Genomic DNA, 19,269 nt, shown 5'->3' with positions numbered 1-19,269 from the left:
TGAACATGGGCTAAAATCAATAAATATAATATGACATATCCCTCACTGGACCAGAGGTTCCAGTTCCAGTGATGTTTGCACAATTCCCACTGAAGCCTGTCTTTTTCATCAAAAGTAGAACTTTACCTATCAATATTTTACTTTACTATGTATGCTTCTATTATTTATCTGTTACTGAAACTCACAAGTTTACTGGATTTGTGCAGACCTCATTCTCATAAGATTCAGACGTGTAATCATCTTACATTTCCCAAGCAAGGAAACAAAATGAAGAGAGATCAAAATCCCAGTTTTGACAATTCCGCTTACCCTGTAGAGTTCCTGACTCTGGAAGTAAGTCCTGTTGCTGCCAATGAAGGTTTTCCACAGAGCGAATCACAGCTGTTACAGGCTTAAAGGGCATGTCTGAGTCTTTCTGGAACCCATCTGAGCCAGCTCCTTAGCGATGGGTTCAAAACCAGCAACAGCAAATGGACTCCAAGTTCCTGATACTCAGTCTGATACTTCGAAACCAAGCGGCCTGTTTCCATCACACGGTTTTGTAGGCAGCCTGTGTTGCCTGTGAAAGGTGTGGGGTGAAACTCCCCAGGACACAGGAGAGCTGCCCGCGGCTGCTCCCTCTCAGCTCCACAGCCCCAGCACCCCAGCCCCATGCCTCGACCCCTGCTGCTGCTGCTGCGGGACCAGTGGCACCCTCCCTCTGCTTCCCGTAGCTGTGCCGTGGTGAACATCATCTCGGGAAGTGAGGGACAAGGCACCTTTCATGTGATCTTGGCTGGATTGCCAAGAGGTCACTGGCCAGCGCTTTAAATCCTGTTCCTGCAAGAAATTTAGCCTCCTTGCAGTCATTTCCTTCGTTGTTTACCAGTCAAAACGTTTTATTGTCCAGGCTTCGGCGTCTTATCATTGAAAATACTTGCATAGGTAAAATGGAGTTGAACCTCATAGTTCCTTGGCATTTTAACGTGTTAGGCACATCGAAGTGGGAATTTTTTTTTTTAAGAAAGAGCACCATCTCGTGGAATACATGTTCCGAGCGTGCTGAGCGGCCACCGTCCTGCTGGGAGCTGTGTGGTTGCTTGGGCTTTGCAAATTTCAGCATCGGTAGTCTTTAGAGTTGCAGTGTTACTGCTGAGAATTAAGGAAATAAGAAGAATCAAAAGGAGAAGGTGAGATAACACATTTCTTTTGTATTGTCTTAAGGAATAATGAAGACTAATTTGGAAGCATAAAATTAATTTTGGTTCATTGAAGCAGATAAATGTCAAGATTAAGTAAGGAGATACTTCTATACATACTCTAGGATGACGGAGTGACAAAGCTATAATTGAGGTTAATTCCTGAGAATACAAACTTGGTGGTTATGATTCCTGCACAGAAATTATTTTAGACTGTAAGTTTAAGCTATACACTTGCATATAATTATTTGCTATACCAAGGCAATGGCCTTAAAAGGGAAGCTATAGTACTGTCCTTTGCAGTAGAGCCTGGATTTAAGCCTATAGTTCATTAATTGTAGAGCAGTCGCTTCTGTACTTCACTATAAAGTGAAGTGCAGACTTTTTAGACCTTCTGTTAATGTTTGATATTTCTCTGTACCTCTCTGTACTCTCTGGCCTAGTTTCACACTTTGTTTTCCAGAGTCATTAAGCATAAAAATGACAAATAGAACTGCTACATTAAATGGAAATGAGTTGATAAATTGACTCTATTTACATAAACTGATCAGTTTACTCAAGCTGTCACTTATTTACATAAAATCTAAATAAATCAGCACTCAAAATTTACATTTTAGTACACTTTTTTTCATGTGTATGTGGCACTCTCAGGTTGTCCAGTGTAGTTGCTAGGTCTTTTAAAAGAGAGCTGTTAACATAAGAATGGCTGCTGAAATCAGGACTGGTATTGTGTGCTTATGATCAAGTCTTTGTCCTGGCAAGATAGCATCATCCACCAGGCAACGGCATCACAGACACTGATCACTTGCTATGTCAGAAATAAAGCATAAGGAGCATAAAAGTATATTGCTTCAAAACTAAATACAGAATTTCTTTTGCCATCACTTAATAGCAGAAGAGATTCTCCTATGACTAATACTCTGTTGCACTGATATTATTTTAACGTTTTATATATATGCATACCTAAATATATATATAAAATACAGACATACATTTTCAGATGTATGCATATATAGACATATATACATCTCTGCAGAATAATTCCCTAAAGTTGATTCAATGAATAAGTGGACAGATTTTTATTTTTATGTCTCTTTCCAACATATAACAACCTTGCAGTAACTTTTGTTGGTGGAAATGCAGTTCAAAATGGGTATAACTTAATGACTTGCAAAAGTACTCAGAAGTTGTGTTTCCAGAGCGGATTCATATTCATGAAAATAATTTTTATATCCCTATTAAATGTCCTAGTCATTTTATGCAGCCATTGATTGTTACTGTTATTTCATGTCAAATGGTGTGTGTTTAAAGCAAGTAGTAAATCAGACTGAAACACACACTTTCATATGTGAATCGCTCTTTAAGCAGAAGATTTCCTGAAAATTTCCATTTAAGCTTTTGAAGGAGTCTGATGATTTCCTGAAAAACTTCAGACTGTAGTTTTATTTTTAGAAAGCAGCTTGTTCTTACAATTGTTGAAAGGTAACATGACTGATCATGGAGATACCTTTGTACCTGTTCAGGAGAGACAGGGAACTACTGGAGAGGGTCCAGCAGAGGGCTACAATGATGATGAGGGGACTGGAGAACCTCCTTTTTGAGGAAAGGGTGAGAGAGCTGGGGCTGTTTAGCCTGGAGAAGAGAAGACTGGGAGGGGACCTTGCCAATGCCTGCAGGTATCTTAAGGGCGAGTGTCAGGAGGATGGGGCCAGGCTCCGTTCAGCGGTGCCCAGCGACAGGACAAGGGACAACGGGCACAAACTGCAACACAGACAGTTCCTTCTGGATAAGAGGAAAAACTTTATTCTGAGGGTGACATAGCACTGGAACAGGCTGCCCAGAAAGGCTGTGGAGTCTCCTTCTCTGGAGACATTCAAAACCTGCCTGGACACAATACTATGCAACCTACTGTAGGTGAACCTGCTTATAGTAGGGGATTGGACTAGATGATCTCCAGAGGTCCCTTCCAACCCCGACCATTCTGTGATTCTGTCCTGGTAAGTGTGTTTTATCTGTGCTCTGGTAATAGCCGTGTGTGTATTTAGGATAAAAGTGTACATTAAAGCCTTAAAATTTGGTGTGTCTACCTCCGGTGAACACAGATCAAAATCAGCACAAGCCATACAATCCACTTTTATCTGAGAGATCAGTAAATGACACTTTTTGACCAAGTATGATAGAAAATCACAGGTGCTGCCTAGTAGAGGAGACTGGAGATCTAAGTCTGGTATGCCCTTTAACCATGCTTGGGGATACATACTTCCACAGAAAATGCAAGAAATTTTGAAGGAAATTTTGACTATCCATTTACTAATAGAAATTGCCTTTTTGTTGGTGGGGTTTGGGGGATTTGGTTTTGTTTTAAAACTTTGAATTAAAGATAAAAATTAGCATTTTGCACTTGGGTAAGCTATGATTTTTTTCCAGGGTTTTTAAAGATCTGTTTTATGTTACAATTCTAAATGTCCTGTGTATGTAGGTAAATTCTTCAGTTCTTTAACTTGAACTTTACAAAGTGCTGGAAGTGAGAACTCACAGAAATAGGCTGCACATACTCTAAATTCTCTGGGTTTGAATGGCTATTCTAATGGGTTTGGCATTTGTTACCTTTCCCTTTTTAGTTGCTGCCACTTTGCAGTTTTGGGGAGAATTTTGTATCTTTTATTTTGCTCAGAAATCTATCAGAACATGTTCTGAAATAAATGCCTGCAGCAGCTTCAGATATTGTCACCTCTCTACTTGGTGAAAGATACCTACCCTTAGTCTGGGTCACCTCATGTTTTGACAGAAATTAAGATGTACTTTTATCTCAGCCACTGCAATCACAATCCAGTGCAGCAGTACAAATCATTTTTATTAGCTATTAGTTTGAGCTAATGTTGCAGCCTATGAAGTGTAATGTGTGTGAGTGAATTTCTGTTTGTGAAAAGGGCAGAATACTGTAAATGTGTGTTGTCATGACCAGACAGACTTCCCACCTGCTACTCAGAGTGGGGAATCCGCTCCACTGGTTATGGGCCCAGGCGGTGCAGCCAAACACTAGGACTCACAGTGGATGTATCGATCTGTACACATGATAGATTTCCAGTTTAATTAGACATTCAGAACTGTTGTTCTACTCTGTTAGTCACATTTAAACTATATTTGCATGCAGCTGTCCCACAGTATTCCTGATAACTATGTAGGAATAGATTAGTATTGGAAAACAAAGAGGAGTAATATTAATTTATATCTACATCAAATACACCAAATGGTAAGCCTTTCCCAGAGCTGGTGGGCATAGTTAAACATAGCCCTTCCCCACTAGACATATTGGAGAACTTGTAGAAGCCTTTGATAATTTTGAATGACAGATTTTCCTGAGGTATAAAGATAGCCTTGCATTCCTGGTGTTTTCTTGATACATTTGGTTTAAGCATGATAACAATGATAACAAAAAAGATTCCTTGCAGGCATTCAAGTTCTGTCCACACAAGGCCATTTGCCCAGGAACAGTTGGCCATTATCTGCAGGGAGAACAGAACACAGCATCTTACTCGGTGGACATTGGACACCAGCTAGGTTAGAAAGAAGGGAAAATCCATCGGGTGTGAATTCAATGTGACTTTCCCGATTAAACTTTTGCTTCCCAGCCATAAATATTTTTTTGGACTAATACCCTTGGTACGTTGCCAGTGTTAGGCATTTTTACAAAGACTGGTTGTCCAGGATGAAAAGGAGTAGGATATTGTCCTGGCTTGGGATTTGTTTCTAGAGTAGGACAAGGAGCGTGGGGGCAAGGAGGCTCTCATTTTTGGACAGCCTCCACCACCTCCAGTGTTTTTCTAAATATACTGTCGTTGACAAGTGTAAATACCATTTGGGATTGCAAGTTTTGGCAAATTGCTTCACTAAGACATTTGTTATTTCAACAATACCATTTGCCTGAGGATAATAAGGGGTATGAAAATTCCACTGGATACTCTCCTCTTTGGCCCATTCTTGGACTACTGTGGCTGTAAAATGTGAACCATTATCACTTTGAATTTCTTCGGGTGTAGGTAAGGTACTGAACCAATCCTTTAAACACCCGACGGTGTGATTTCCAGCAGCAGCAGCAACAGCTGTAGCCATGGTAATACCAGATATTATTTCTAACCCTACTAATATATGTGTTTTCCTCTCAGAAGATCGTAATGGACCTACACAGTCAATTTGCCAGGTATGCCATAGTGTTTTCGAATTACTGATATGTAAACGGGGTGTCTTACTCAGAGGGTTTTATTGAGACATAAACAACATTGCAGGCAATGATTTGTCTGTGCATATAACTTTTTTGTGACTGGCCAACCTCGTGAAATGTCTTCCTGGTACAAATTAAGTAAACCAGAATGGCCACTTCTGGTGTGTAAGCACTCCAGCAAGCATTCCCACTCTGTTTCATCTTCAGCTACAGTTGCTGTGTGTATTCATGTGAGTTCATCTACTTGTTGGTTGTATTGGGCAGCTATGGTTTGTGAATGATCATATTCTTTTACCCATCCTATATGTAGTGTTTTGCTTTTCCCTACCTGGAGAAGCTGTTTCCAACTATCCGTTTGCCAGCCTGGTTCACCTGCCAATCTTTAGCTTCCCAATGTCCAATCCATTCTGTGGCCACTTTGAAAACTGCATAGGAGTCAGTATAGATACAGTCAGCCTCCTTTTGAACAACTAGTAGAACTGCTTGGAGTTCTCCTACCTGTGCACTACCTTCTGCTATTTCTGTTAGCACCCCTTGGGTTTTAATTTGTAGTGCCTCGGCTTTATATTTCCAGCGACCGTTGTCTCTATAAGCAGAGGCATCAGTAAACCGTACCCCAATCATATCACTGTATGCTGTAATTGGTGAGGCCTCTTTAATGGAGTATGGGGTGTTAGGTCGAACATGAACTATTACATTCAGATCTATGTCCTTTTGTAGTTTAGAAATCTTAACAGGCCCTTCTTGAATAGGCATTGGTTCAGATATTCCTTCAAGGTTTGCATACAGCTTTCTTACAGATGGCTTTTGTGCAATTCCAGCAGGTGGTGTGTGCTCTTTTGTACCACATCTAAGAGGTGGAAAGGTCCCCATATAATCATGTCTTGGTGGTATGTAACTGTTCAACCTGTTTTAGAGCTCTAACTAATGCCAATAGACCCTTTTCTAAGTCCGAGTACTGAGTTTTGGTAACCCTGAAAGATTGTGAGCTAAAGCCAATTGGTTTGCTGGGCCCTGTGGTCCCTTCTCCCACATACTGCAGCATGAGCTGTGTTCACTAAATCCCCGTTCTACATGGAGAGGGTGTGCCAAATGTACTAGTCCTAAATGTTGAAAAGTTCTTAATTCTGATACTAAGGTTTATAACGCCTGATCGTGGAGATCGTTCCAGTCCTATTTATTTCCTTTCCTCAGTAGGTTACCTAGACATCTTGTGATAATAGAGAAACCTGGGATATATGTTCTCCAGTGCCATAATTTTCCCAGTATCTGCTGTAGCTCCTCAACTGACTGGGGTATTTTCCCCTTTTCAGTTTCAGTTAGGGTGTCAGGGGGAAATGACACCTCTCCCTTTATCCACAAAACTCCCAATAATTTTACTTCTTGCCCAGGTCCCTGTTGTTTGGAAGTATGAATATTTAGGCCTAGAGTCTCCAACTTGTTTATTATTGCTTTCATGCTTTGGCCTACTTTTTTAGGATCATCCCCAGTTATCAAAGTATCATCAATATATAGATACACGACAATATTCAGGGGATGTTTAATTGTAGCTAGTGCCTCAGAAAGTGCACTGTGGGGAATCATAGAGGAGTGTTTATACCCTTGTGGTAACCTGTTAAAGGTGTATTGGCTGCCCTTCCAAGTAAATGAGATTTGTGCCTTATCTTCTTTGTGTAGTGGGTTCATAAAAAAGCATATCTTTAACAACTACTTCCCTTATCATCGTCAGAGTCCCAAATGTCTCCATCCCATACACTTGTGACCAACTTTTGGATCTCTGTGGTACTGAGTGAAGGTGGGATTTGAGAGACTAACAGGTTTAATTTGTCCTGCAGTTGCCTTTCTCTGTTTTTGGCTGCAGCAAGGGCTATTCTTAATTCCTCCTTTTCCTTGTGTGCTGTGCTTAACTCTTTTCTTACTGCCTTATTGGTGGCTTCCAGACTTACAGTCTGTGTCCAACAACTGACTGCTTCTAGCTTATAATTTTCACACCTTTGCTTTTCTTGTCTGAGTTCCTCTGCTAGCAGTGATAGTTTCATTTTATCTAATTCCGCACATATGTCTCTGTATGTTGTGTTGTTAGGGGCTAGTTTCTGTTCCTCAGGAGCACATGACAAACAAGCTCCCAAAATGGCACAAATTATCCCTTTTCCCTTGCCCTTCCTTTTTTTCTGCTCTTTATGGAGCACTTCTATCCTATTGACAATGTTATGGGGGTTTGTCCAATGATTTTTGGCCCACAGCATCCTCTCCTCCAAGGGCTGACACATGTATTTTTGTAGGGGTTTGCTTAGAGGCATGCTCGTCCTACTTCCAGTTTTCCCGACTTCACCCTGGGTACCACAGGAGTCAGGGTATGGCGAGTCCATGCTGGTTTTATGTAGAGGTGGATACACCGGTCGCGCTTTAGCAATGCCAGTCCACAATTTATTAGCACTATTAGCCCTCTTTCATCCTATGGAAATTTGGCAAGAGATGGACACCCTTGCATTCTAGCTGTTCCTCAGAGATTCGAGGGGCTGGGGGTGGCTGGATCAATCTCTTGATGAGGTGGTTGTGGCACTAAAATAGAGGTTTTGCCTAACATCTTTCTTTTGATTGCCAGTAATGGATTCAGTGTCTGCACAATTTATAGCACTCTATCCGGGGCAATCCTGCTGACTACGCCAATTTTCTGTTGTGACCTGACAGGCTTCCCACCTGCTACCCAGAGCAGGGAATCCTCTTCACCAGTTATGGGCCCGGGGGGTGCAACCAAACACTAGGACTCACCGTTTGATTAATGTGATTACTTTAATAAACACCACAAATCAATGCCCAGAAGCAAACCACTATCCCTATTAATATAATGGAGGCAGTGATCGTATGTTGATCACCCTTGACAGTATTATAATAAGCAGCACACAGAAAGGTAAAAAAATAGACTACAGAGTTGGTTAAAACATAGTAAGCTACAAGCGACTATGTAAAATAAATAATGTAAATTAAATAGACATAAGACTGGCTCAGAGGGAAAGTGCAGCATGACACTGGTCGGGAAGCTGAGGCTGGCTGAGAGGGAGCTCCATCGAGCGCTCTCTGAGTCGAGATTTTATATGCTTGCAGTCAGGTAGGCTTTTTGTATGGATAACTTTAATAGGCAAGCCTTTTTTATCAATTTAGGAACAACAAAAAGGTGTAACAACATTGGATGTGTGCTCCCCCTTAGCCAATATGTAGTTTTTATCTTTAGGGTTTTGTTCCCTTTGAGATGGAGGGTGTTATAACACATGCACAGTAGGGCCTCAGGGCCTCAGAAAGGAGAGACTACCCGGCCTGCACCCAGCCCGGGTCTTTTCTTATGGCTTCAGTGGCAGTTTCCCTTCTTCAGCACTTTTTTCGGCCGCCCCACCCCCCAACAACAGCCTGAACCTCAGAGGTATACATATCACTTTCTATAGTTTAAGAAAATCATTGCCTTTACTCACATATGTTCATGTTTAAGATGTGTGAAAAGTTTCTTAGTGTTAGGAACAGCTTTTTCTCTTTCGGTTGTATATGTGATGGGTGCCTGCTTCTGAAATCACACATCTAAATCCATGTGCCCGGAATCTAGCAACCACAGCTCCGCTGGAGACAGAAGGAAGGTAATTTTATCTTTATTTTGTCTGAGGGCTTTTTCTCCCGTGCCTCCTTGTTTCTTATTTAGAGGACTGCTTGAAGGTTTGTTCTGTTGTGTTGTCTTTTTCTCTTATGTATTCTGCAGATGTTGCGTAATATTGAGATTTCAGCGTGCACAGCAAATATACAAAAACAAAATTAGAAAGAAAACTCTTTCTTGTTCCCCTCCTTCCCAAAATATAAAAAAATTCGAGTTTCTATAATGATCCTGGATTTGTAGAGTTACTCAAACCCATAAAAGACTGTGGGATATGTATTCCTACCAAAAGTAGTTGTCAGCTTCCATTTATTCTATTTATCAAAGTCATTTCAAGAATCTGGCCCTGTATTATGTAATTTGTCAGGATTCATACTTGTCCAAAGAGGCCATTAAAACAATTACATGCAAGCTGACAAGAAAGCTATGTTTAAACATTCTACATGAAGCACTTACTTTTACATATGCTCAAGGAAATTTTTACTTGCCAAAAGCTGGGTCAAACTTTCGGGTGTGTTTTGATGAGGTGAATGTTAAGGTGGTGTCTGTTATTTGGTGAACAAAAAAAAAAGCAGTCATCAGCTGCTTATATTTAAGTCATACTCTTTGTGTGGCCAACAAAACACAGATTCCCTACTATACTGTGTGTTACCTTTGATAAATTTCTGTAGATTCGTGCCAGCCCTGGCAAGCACGGTCCCTGGTGCCACAGCCTACTGCTTCTCACTGTTAGAACCTTGAGTCGATAAGCTTCACTTTGCCTGTTCTTGTATAGAGCAGTCTTTGCCCAATTTTTTTAAAATCACAGTTAGTTATGAGATCCATTTGCTTTCCAGTGGTGCCCACAAGTTCTTTACCCTGATTATTCTTCTGCAGGCAGTCTGTGATTGCAGCTGGGCATTTGAGAGCTTTAAGAATATATGTAGAATACAACACATCTGTACATGTTTTATGCGTAAGTTGATTACTTCTGGCTCCAACACAGCTACAAGTCTAAGGAAACTGCATCTAACACAAATCATGCAGTTTCAGAGATCCCCATTGCTTCTGTTTTTTTAACATTCTCAGGTAGGGATCTTCGCGTTTCTTATTGGTTGCTGTAAGTTTGCTCAGTTCTGTTTGGCCTGGTTGGGTGCTGTGACGGATCCCCCTCCTGGGCCAAACTGGTCATGCTCCATTTGATCCCGTGACTCAGAGAAAAGGTGACTCCCACCCACATTTGCTTTCCTTCTCATGCGGTCTCATTGTATTTTGCCACCCGCTTGCAGAGGAGAAAACTTTCTGCCACATCACCAGTCCATCATTTTGCTTAAGGTTACTGTAGGGATATAGGAATCAAGATTGATGGCAGCAAATGGCAGAGTCTGCATATTTTGATACTCTGTGATTGAATAATTCCACAGTAAGAAATTCAACAAGAAATGTCAGCACTGATCTTTCCTGCAAAGAGAAAATTTTTGAAACATACTCCTAATGCAGGGACAATTCTGAGAAACTTTCAGTCTCATTGCACTTTATAGCACTGTCATATACAAGTAACATGGTACTACCTCTAGAGAACAGACATGATTATGTCTTTTTTACTGTGTATATTGCATGAAACAGAAGCACATATCATTCTGTACAATTTTTTCACAGGGGTTACGAATACTTGTCCCACTGAGGTGAGCTTTAAAACTCTTTCCAGTAAGACTATAATTTATAGTTGCTTTTTTAATGAGTTCAGTAGTCTCACAACAAACTAAGGACAATTTATGAGAAGTACTTGGTATTCCTAACTATCAGTGATTTTGGCTTATCTTAAACCTTTACCTAAAGTATGTACTATAGACTACTGCTGGGAAAAGTTGCTTCTCTGCAAAGATGTTTGCAAAACTGAACCTCTGTAGAGAATTATCATGAGTTAATGTTTGGCCTTTTGACCAAACTTTAAAATATACAGAAATTAAGAAAACAATAATCTAAAATTATGTCCCATATTTTTCTAAATTAAACATTTTATGTATGTATTAAAAATAGTTTACATTTTACCTTACTGCCTTTTTGCTTGAATGAGGCAACAAACCTATTTAATTGTGGTAACAGGCATAACACTTCAAAGGACCTCTGATTTACTTCCTCTGTAATTGCCTTCTGCTTCCATTAGAACTGTTTATCACTAATTTTAAGCTATACATAACACAAAGGGTTTCTAAACTTATTATAACTGTGTGCATTAGCTATGGAAGGACTATGAATTTGAATTAACTAAAATGTTGGCATGCCTTTTTGGCAAAAAGAAATTAAGATACAGCTTGAAGAAAAGTTTTAGTTTGTATGTAGTTTGTATTTATCACCTCTCCGTTAAAGTAATAATGAAACAGTAATGGACCAGTGACTGAGTTAAAGCTTTAATAGTTAATATAAAGCTGCCATGCTGATACCAATGAGTCGGGGGACATATTCTTAACTTTTTCCTGTTTCAGTGATCACCACCAACAATTATGGTTTGAAAAATCTGCATTATATAACAAGTGCCCATCTCTAAGCTGTGCATAGATTCCTTTTCCAAGAAGCACGACCAGTGGAGAAGCCCCAAGATACGTAATTTTTTCCAACATTATCCTGGTTCCAATGAAAGACTTTACATCTCCCCAAAATTAATCTCTCTCCATTTCTCTCAACCCCTTTTTCATTTACTGATGACCTGAAAAAACATCCTTAAAAGATCTCCCCCCTGCTGTGGAAGTCTGGGAGAAGACCCGTCGAGCAGCGCAGAGCAGCACCCCGCCAGCACTCGTGCCCCCCGTAACAGCAACAACCCCCCAGCAGCAGCAGCACCCCACCAACTGCCCCACCAGCAGCCGCCCCCCAGCGGCAGCGCTCGCAGGCGGCGGGCCGTGCCGTGCGGTGCCGTGCGGTGCCGTGCGGTGCCGTGCCGTGCCGTGCCGTGCGGTGCGGTGCCATGCGGTGCCGTGCGGTGCCGTGCCGTGCCGTGCGGTGCCGTGCGGTGCCGTGCGGTGCGGTGCGGTGCGGTGCCGTGCGGTGCGGTGCGGTGCGGTGCGGTGCCGTGCGGTGCCGTGCGGTGCGGTGCCGTGCGGTGCGGTGCGGTGCGGTGCCGTGCCGTGCGGTGCGGTGCGGTGCGGTGCCGTGCGGTGCGGTGCCACTGCGTCCTGCCTGACAGCAGGTGGCAGCCGCTGGAAGGGGATCGGGCTCGGCGCGGCTGTCGCCGTTCGTGGTGCTGCCGTTTGGGGCGTGCGGCCGATTTCAGAGCAGTCAGCCTTTCGGCTTCTCAGACCTGAAAACGAATGGGTTGCTTTCGTGCTTCAACATAGCACCTTTAACTAGAAATAATGCCTTATAATGTCTATCATATATCTATATCTTACAGTTTATCGATGGTCACTTTAGGTTTAAATCTTGCATAAGATGCTGTATTTTGCTAGGAAGATGTCTGTTTTCTTCGTGCCATTTAACGAGTAGCACTTGCCAGGAAGAAAATGAATCGTGCCCATAATTCCTCATTTCCATGTTCATTAAAATGAAAACAGGCCTCTAGCGCACCAGTGTCAACTTGGCTGTTCTTACCCTAAAGATTTAGTGCCTAAGTCCGTGTTAGATTTGTGACATATATTGCTGCATATTTGAGAAATCACCTGATTCACATGTATTGTGATGTTAGATGTTTGTAGATACCCGTTAACTGCATCCTGCTTGACAGTGATTAGAAAGTGGGCCCTAAGTTTTAAATAGGATATGCATATACTTAAAGAAAAGCCTACTTAGTGACTGAGGGGCCACTTTCTAATCTCAGATACATAGCATGGTCTGCCTGTTTACTGTACTTGGAAAACCATGATACTGAGCAGAGATTAGCCTGGCATTAAACCTTCTGCAATAAATTACCTGTATGACAATAAATATTTTAAAATAATTGGTTGAACTGTAGAGGTTTGGGGTTTTTTTCTTCTTTTTAAGTATATCAGCAGCTCACTAAGAATTTCCTAATACCTCTATTTAAAAGCCAGTATGCAATTGATGTGACCTTTGGTAGGATGATTCACAGGTTATTTCTGCATGAATAGTTTGATACCCACATGTGTTCTGCTTGTATCTGTAATTGCAAGTCATACGGGCATAATTAGTTTTCTTTCAGAAGCAACCCCAATGCAGTGGGGATGCTGCATCTTTCACAAAGGGTGAATTCCTTTAAAGTATCTTCCTTTTTCCTTGTTTTCTGCTTTGTTTTCCTTCCTTTCTTTCTGAAGACACATCCGCATCTTTCTGAAGGCATTTTCAACACTGCAAAATCAGAAAAGGCTGATTTTTAAAATGCCTCAAGTGGTAGAAACCCAGTGCAAGACATAGGGGACAGAATTGTATTTAAATATTTGTAAAGAGTGTGACACAAAATTTGCATCAGCACAGAAGCCAAAACTTTAAGCTTTCTTTTCCCATGATGTCATCTTTCAGCAACAAGAAACAAAAAAGTATTCTGGATTTTTGGCTGGAACCTTGAGAGAGGCAGCTATTCACCCCACACAGTGCTGTTGTACTCATGTGCTGCTCCACAAACCCCGCCGCCCTCTGCTGCTTCAATAGTATAGAAAAAGACTCCCTCTGCTACCACTTTTATTAGCTGAAATAGAAAAAGATACAGCTTCTTAACATTCATTGTGCCAGACAATTCCTTTAAACACCTATATGTACATTAAGGTGCTCTATACTGAATTGCAAGGAAAACCCAATGCAAGAGGGGTAAGTTCTCAATTGAATGGTAGCTGAAGGGGTTATTTTTTAGTGGTAACTGTGTAATTAGTTCACTGTTATTCCTTCATCCTTTTGTTTATGTAGCCTGGTTTCATGGAAAAAGCTCCTCATCTCTCAGTCTAAGCCATTTTTTTCCTTATGTCATCTTTACGATATCTTTGACCAATATTCTGTCAGCAGAAACACTGTTCTTGAGGCAGCCTTTGCTTTGTAACAGTTTTGAAATGTACTTATAGAGCATAACATTTGTTAAATGTAGCCTAGTTTATTATAATTTATTATGGGGTGCATTTGCTAGTTGTAGTGTTCAGAGAGAGAGAGAGAGTGTGCGCGCGTGTGTGTGTGTGTGGTATTTTGTGTATCAACTGCAGTACTTTCTTGTAGAGGAATGGAGGTGGGTTAATTAGCATTGATAATATACAGCTGTGGGCTGGCTTCAGGGCCGGTGGGTTGATCAATGTAGATAAGGTGCAGCTGTGGCTGGTTCTGTTAGGTGGTTGAGAGCCAATGAGAGGGCAGCCAAGGAAGAAGCAAGAGGAGCGAGAACACATGTCCTGTATGAGGTGAGATGAGGAGAAGGCAGCAGAGTGACTGGTATGATGAGTATGCTGGTATGAGATGGTAAAATACCTTGTTGCAGCTTGATAGTTTGGAGAGTGCTGTGACACTTTCTTAGTACTTTCTTTTCTCTGTGATGCTTCCAGGGCTGATGTATCACAGTCTAGAGAGCAGAAAGGGCTGCACAGAGCTGTACCGTTTTGGACTTTTCTGTGGATAGTAACATGTCTGAAGAGCCATAGGCACAACTTCTGTGTTCTGCCATCTTCAGAACAAAACATCAAATGAAATCTGAGCAAACTATGTTTTAATGAAGGTGGTATTTTTTTTATTGTTTCTGTAAAATCCAGTTCACTAAATCCTGGAGAAGCTGATAAGCAGAAGAAAGAAACCCCATGTTTATCAATGCTTAAACCAGAAGACTTGCATTGTATAACCTACCAAATCTATACAACAAAAACATTAATGTTGATAATAACTCTTCTGGTGGAAAAAGTCCAGTGTAGTTTTGACAGCAGCATTTTTAAAGATGTTGTAGTTAATTGATCTTTTCTTACATGAATGAGCAAAAACTTTCAGTGCCCTGAATTTAGCTACATTATCCTAGCTGAAACTCAGGTCCTAAATTCCCAGCCAATCATGAAGTAAATTATTATGAATTCATATGTATTACAGCTATAAAGACTTGATTTAGGAAATACTGAAAACCGTTACATCATGAACATCCTGTCAGAAGTTGTTTACCGTTATAACTGATGCAGAACTTTTTGTTCTGTACCTATAGATTTTTAGGACAATATTATTCACTACTGGAAGTTGTTTCTTTTAATGAAGAACTGATTACAAAATAAGAACTTATCAGTGAACACTTTTCATTTAGCACAGCTTGGCTGCCAGAGGAATACCTGTGTCCTCTCACTTACAATAGGTGCCGAGCACCCATCATTTCTGTGGAAGGTGATAGAATGATGAGGATGCTCAGCATGTATTGGAAGGGGCCTGTGGTTAGCAACACCTCCTGGCAATCATTAACTGAAACAAAAGGGGGAGAAAAAACAGGTTTTAATTAAAAATTGCTTCTCCAGAGTCAGCTGCTTGTAGCTGCGTATTGCTGAAGGGTGAAATCATTTGTGAAACAAGCAGACTGAAAAAAGAAATTAAGTTAAAAAAACCCTCAACTTCTGCAAGCAGAGATGCCTACAGTTTTATGCAGTACTTCTGTCTGCAAGATTCAATACGATCTGTACTGTGGTGATTAAATCAGGAACACTTGGTGGAGGAGTATGTTGTCTTTTGGACTCTGCTGCGCCACTGAGTACAGCTATTCAGATGGTGGAGTGTGGCAAGAGAGCAGAATGACAGAAAGGCTGCTTTCTGGCTAAAACAGTTGAATGCCCTGCTGCTTCTGCTAGACTACTTGTGTGATTTTGGTCACACAAACATAAGTCTTAACAGACAGTCAAGAGCTGGTCTTGACACATGCTCTCCGTTCTTAACTCTTGACATCATCTAAGGTTTGCAGGTCTCAAGAACTCCCAGTAAGAATGTCAGAATTTCTTTGGTGATGTAATACTGAAATAGCTGAAAAAAGTTGTGTAGGTATGTCATGTTGGATGTAAAATTAACTGGCATTATTTGCTGCAATTTGCCAATGTCACTCAATTTGAATTACTGATATGTACTGGAAACTTAAAAACAGCCTCATCTCAAGTTGTACAGAAGAACTGAGACTTTGAATGATTGAGATGCAATGACAAAATAGAGAAATACAGACTTTTCTGGGTGGGTGTTAGCAAGACCAAGTTAATTGTAAGACCAGGTCTTATGCAATTGAATACCTTTTCATTCAGAGCGCACCATCAGAATGGTGAATTTTAAATATTTTACATTCAATTTAAAATATGTAAAATATTTTTTAAACCCTGTCGGGAGAAAACAAAAGATATCAGACCACAAAGGAGTGTCATCATCCAGAGTAGTTCGTTATGCTAAATCTTAGGAAATTTTAAAAAGTCTGGAAATACATTCAATTTAGAAACTTTTCATGAAGATTTGTCCTGACAGGTCAAGAAAACAAGCCAACCTAAAAGCATTATGCAACTGCTGCTTTTTTATTTCCATAAGGTAATAAATACCTCCATATCACATGGATTTGATGCTTAGAATAGAATACATAAAAGGATTAAAATTATCAGAAGGAAAACACAGACAGGCTGGACCACTGGGCCGAGGCCAATTGTATGGGGTTCTACAAGGAGCAGTGCCGGGTCCTGCTCTTGGGTCACAACAACCCGGTGCAACACTACAGACTTGGGGAAGGGTGGCTGGAAAGCTGCCGGGTGGAAAAGGACCTGGGGGTGCTGGACAACAATGGCTGAACGTGAGCCAGCAGTGTGCCCAGGTGGCCAAGAAGGCCAACAGCATCCTGGCTTGTATCCAAAACGGTGTGGCCAGCAGGACTTGGGAAGTGATTGTCCCCCTGTACTCAGCACTGGTGAGGCTGCACCTCAAAAACTGTGTTCAGTTTTGGGCTCCTCACTACAAGAAAGGCATTGAGGTGCTGGAGCATGTCCAGAGAAGGGCAACGAAGATGGTGAAGGGTCTAGAGGGCAAGTCTTATGAGGAGCAGCTGAGGGAACTGGGGCTGTTTAGCCTAGAGAGGAGGAGGCTCAGCAGGGATCTTACTGCTCTCTACAGCGTAAGAGGTGAAAGGAGGTTTTTATTGAGGTGGGTATCAGTCTCTTCTCCCAAGTAACAAGTGATGGAATGAGAGGAAATGGCCTGAAGTTGTGCCGGGGGAGTTTTAGATTGGATATTAGTAAAAATTTCTTCACCAAAAGGGTTGTCAAGCATTGGAACAGGCTGCCCAGGGATGTGGAGGAATCACCATCCCTGGGGCTATTTAAAAGGCGTGTAGATGTGGCACTTAGGGACATGGTTTATTAGTGAGCCTGCAATGTTAGGTGTATGGTTGGACTCAAGGGTCTTTTCCAATCTAAATGATTCTGTGATCCTATATGGAATCTTTTATGGAAGACGGTAGCAAACCTTGGAATTTAAACGTTAGAATGTAGTTTATATGTATGGCTGTGTCCTGCAAGCCCTTCTGTCCTTCCCAAGGAATGCAATAGACTTCTGCTTCTGCAGGGCTATTTCTACTGTCTATGACGTAAGAAGTGCTATTTCTTGACCCAAACATATTCTGAAAGAATTAGTAGTTTTCAAAGGATGCCTTGAATAGGAACATCTTTCACCTTCTTGACCTGAAAAAAATGTGAAATGTTTTTATCACATATAGTAATTCTGCTCCTTTATTTCAAGAAAAGTCTCATTCCCTAAGAATAAGATCAAACATCTTAAAACTGAGCCAAACAACTTAAAAATCAACCAAACTACCACCAGCCCAGGAAGTTGGGTATGTTGCTCTTTGGCTTGGCTTTGGATCATTACATGATGATATATGATACACATTTTTCAGCCGTTTCTTTAGTACCTTATGCAACTGTTGTGGCATAGTTTTCAAGTTTTTTGTTATTTTTTCCTTTTTTATTTTTAGCATGTTCTTCTCATGTTTTAACAGCTTTATGTCATCCTTTTTTAATATTGCTAATACTTAGCTTTTCTAGGAATGTGTGCTTGTGACATGATCCCTCTTGGCTAGACCATGCACACTGTTGTATAAATTACATGTAATTTACATTAAAAAAGCTGAGTATTCTCCATGATCAGTTATTTTCCACACTGAACAACTGTTCTCCTATTTTAGGACTGAAATTTGCATCTGACTTCAAGATACTTCTAAGACATAGTCTTCCTTTGGTCAATTTTATTTCTCTATCATTAACTTTATTCACTTGAGTTCTGACATCTGATTACAAGGCACATGTAAACATTGTGCAATGTTTTATTTGTATCTTTATACATTTGGCTTTTCTTGTGGGTTCTTTGAAAATAGGTTTTCTCTTTAACCGGAAAAATATTGTATTATCTTTTTAATTTGTATTCTTTCCTGCTTTATCTTCTCATTTTTGAAGATTACTAGGATATATTAGTTTCTAAGTACTTGCTTGAAATACAAAATATTTTCTGTGCTCTTGACAGCTCCTATATACCTTGCATTGTATTGGTTTGATTTGGTTTTTTCTCCTGCCTGTCTGTTGGGTTTTGTCCCTTTGCATTTTCTGTATTTCTGTTATGTTTCTCATGTGCTTTTTAACTGCATAGTGCACATTATGTGCTTTGTGCTCTAGTTTGAGACCTCTGTGTGTGTTTCTCCTTGTTTGCTGCTTGTGGTAAACTCATACCTGAATCTTGAGTCACCTTTCATATGCTGTTTCATTAACTGTAGTGTCTTCCAAATATTCTGCATGGATAAGCATATAAAAAATTGTGAAGTTTTGACAACTTACACCTCCCCATTCTTTCAGGCTTTATTTCAGACTATGTGCGCTCTGTTTTGAGGAGATATGATTGCAATATGTCTAGATAATTAACTTGTGCCATGTTTGTTCCAGATGACTTGCACATAAAGAGCCTTGAAGAGTTGGCAGTACAGCTGCCAGGAACCGGTGATCTTCTATAGACAACACAGGCAGAGCACATGCTGTTTTACATCAACAGCTAGGGATAACTAAGTGAATTAAAGATATCCATCATCTATGTGGTACTAATCTGCATTATCTCCCCAGTTACAATGTTGTATTCTTCAGTCAGAAATGCAACTACTACACTGCATCCAGTATGATTTATCTTGATTGAAGTATTAGAAATAACTGATTAATGTTGCTCATTCATATCCGATCTTTAAATATTACTATAAACACCAAATGTTTTTCAACAGCAAGACTGGAAATGCATGAAATCTTTTATTATATGCCATAACTTTAAACCTTCTGGAAAGGCTTAGTATGTTTATACGCTAGTAA

The 19,269-nt window shown here is 40.6% G+C and overlaps 1 protein-coding gene across 10 annotated transcripts in view; it reads left to right on the top strand.

Annotated features, from left to right (window-relative positions):
* PPFIA2 (PTPRF interacting protein alpha 2) overlaps positions 1-19,269 on the top strand; it is a 356,002-nt gene that overhangs the window by 90,117 nt on the left and 246,616 nt on the right. The window lies entirely within an intron of this gene.

The sequence above is a fragment of the Falco punctatus genome (assembly GCF_963210335.1).
Source record: "Falco punctatus genome assembly, chromosome: 6".
Classification (NCBI taxonomy): domain Eukaryota; kingdom Metazoa; phylum Chordata; class Aves; order Falconiformes; family Falconidae; genus Falco; species Falco punctatus.
The sequence above is the reverse complement of the archived record's forward strand: the minus strand, read 5'-3'. Positions and strand labels throughout refer to the sequence as shown.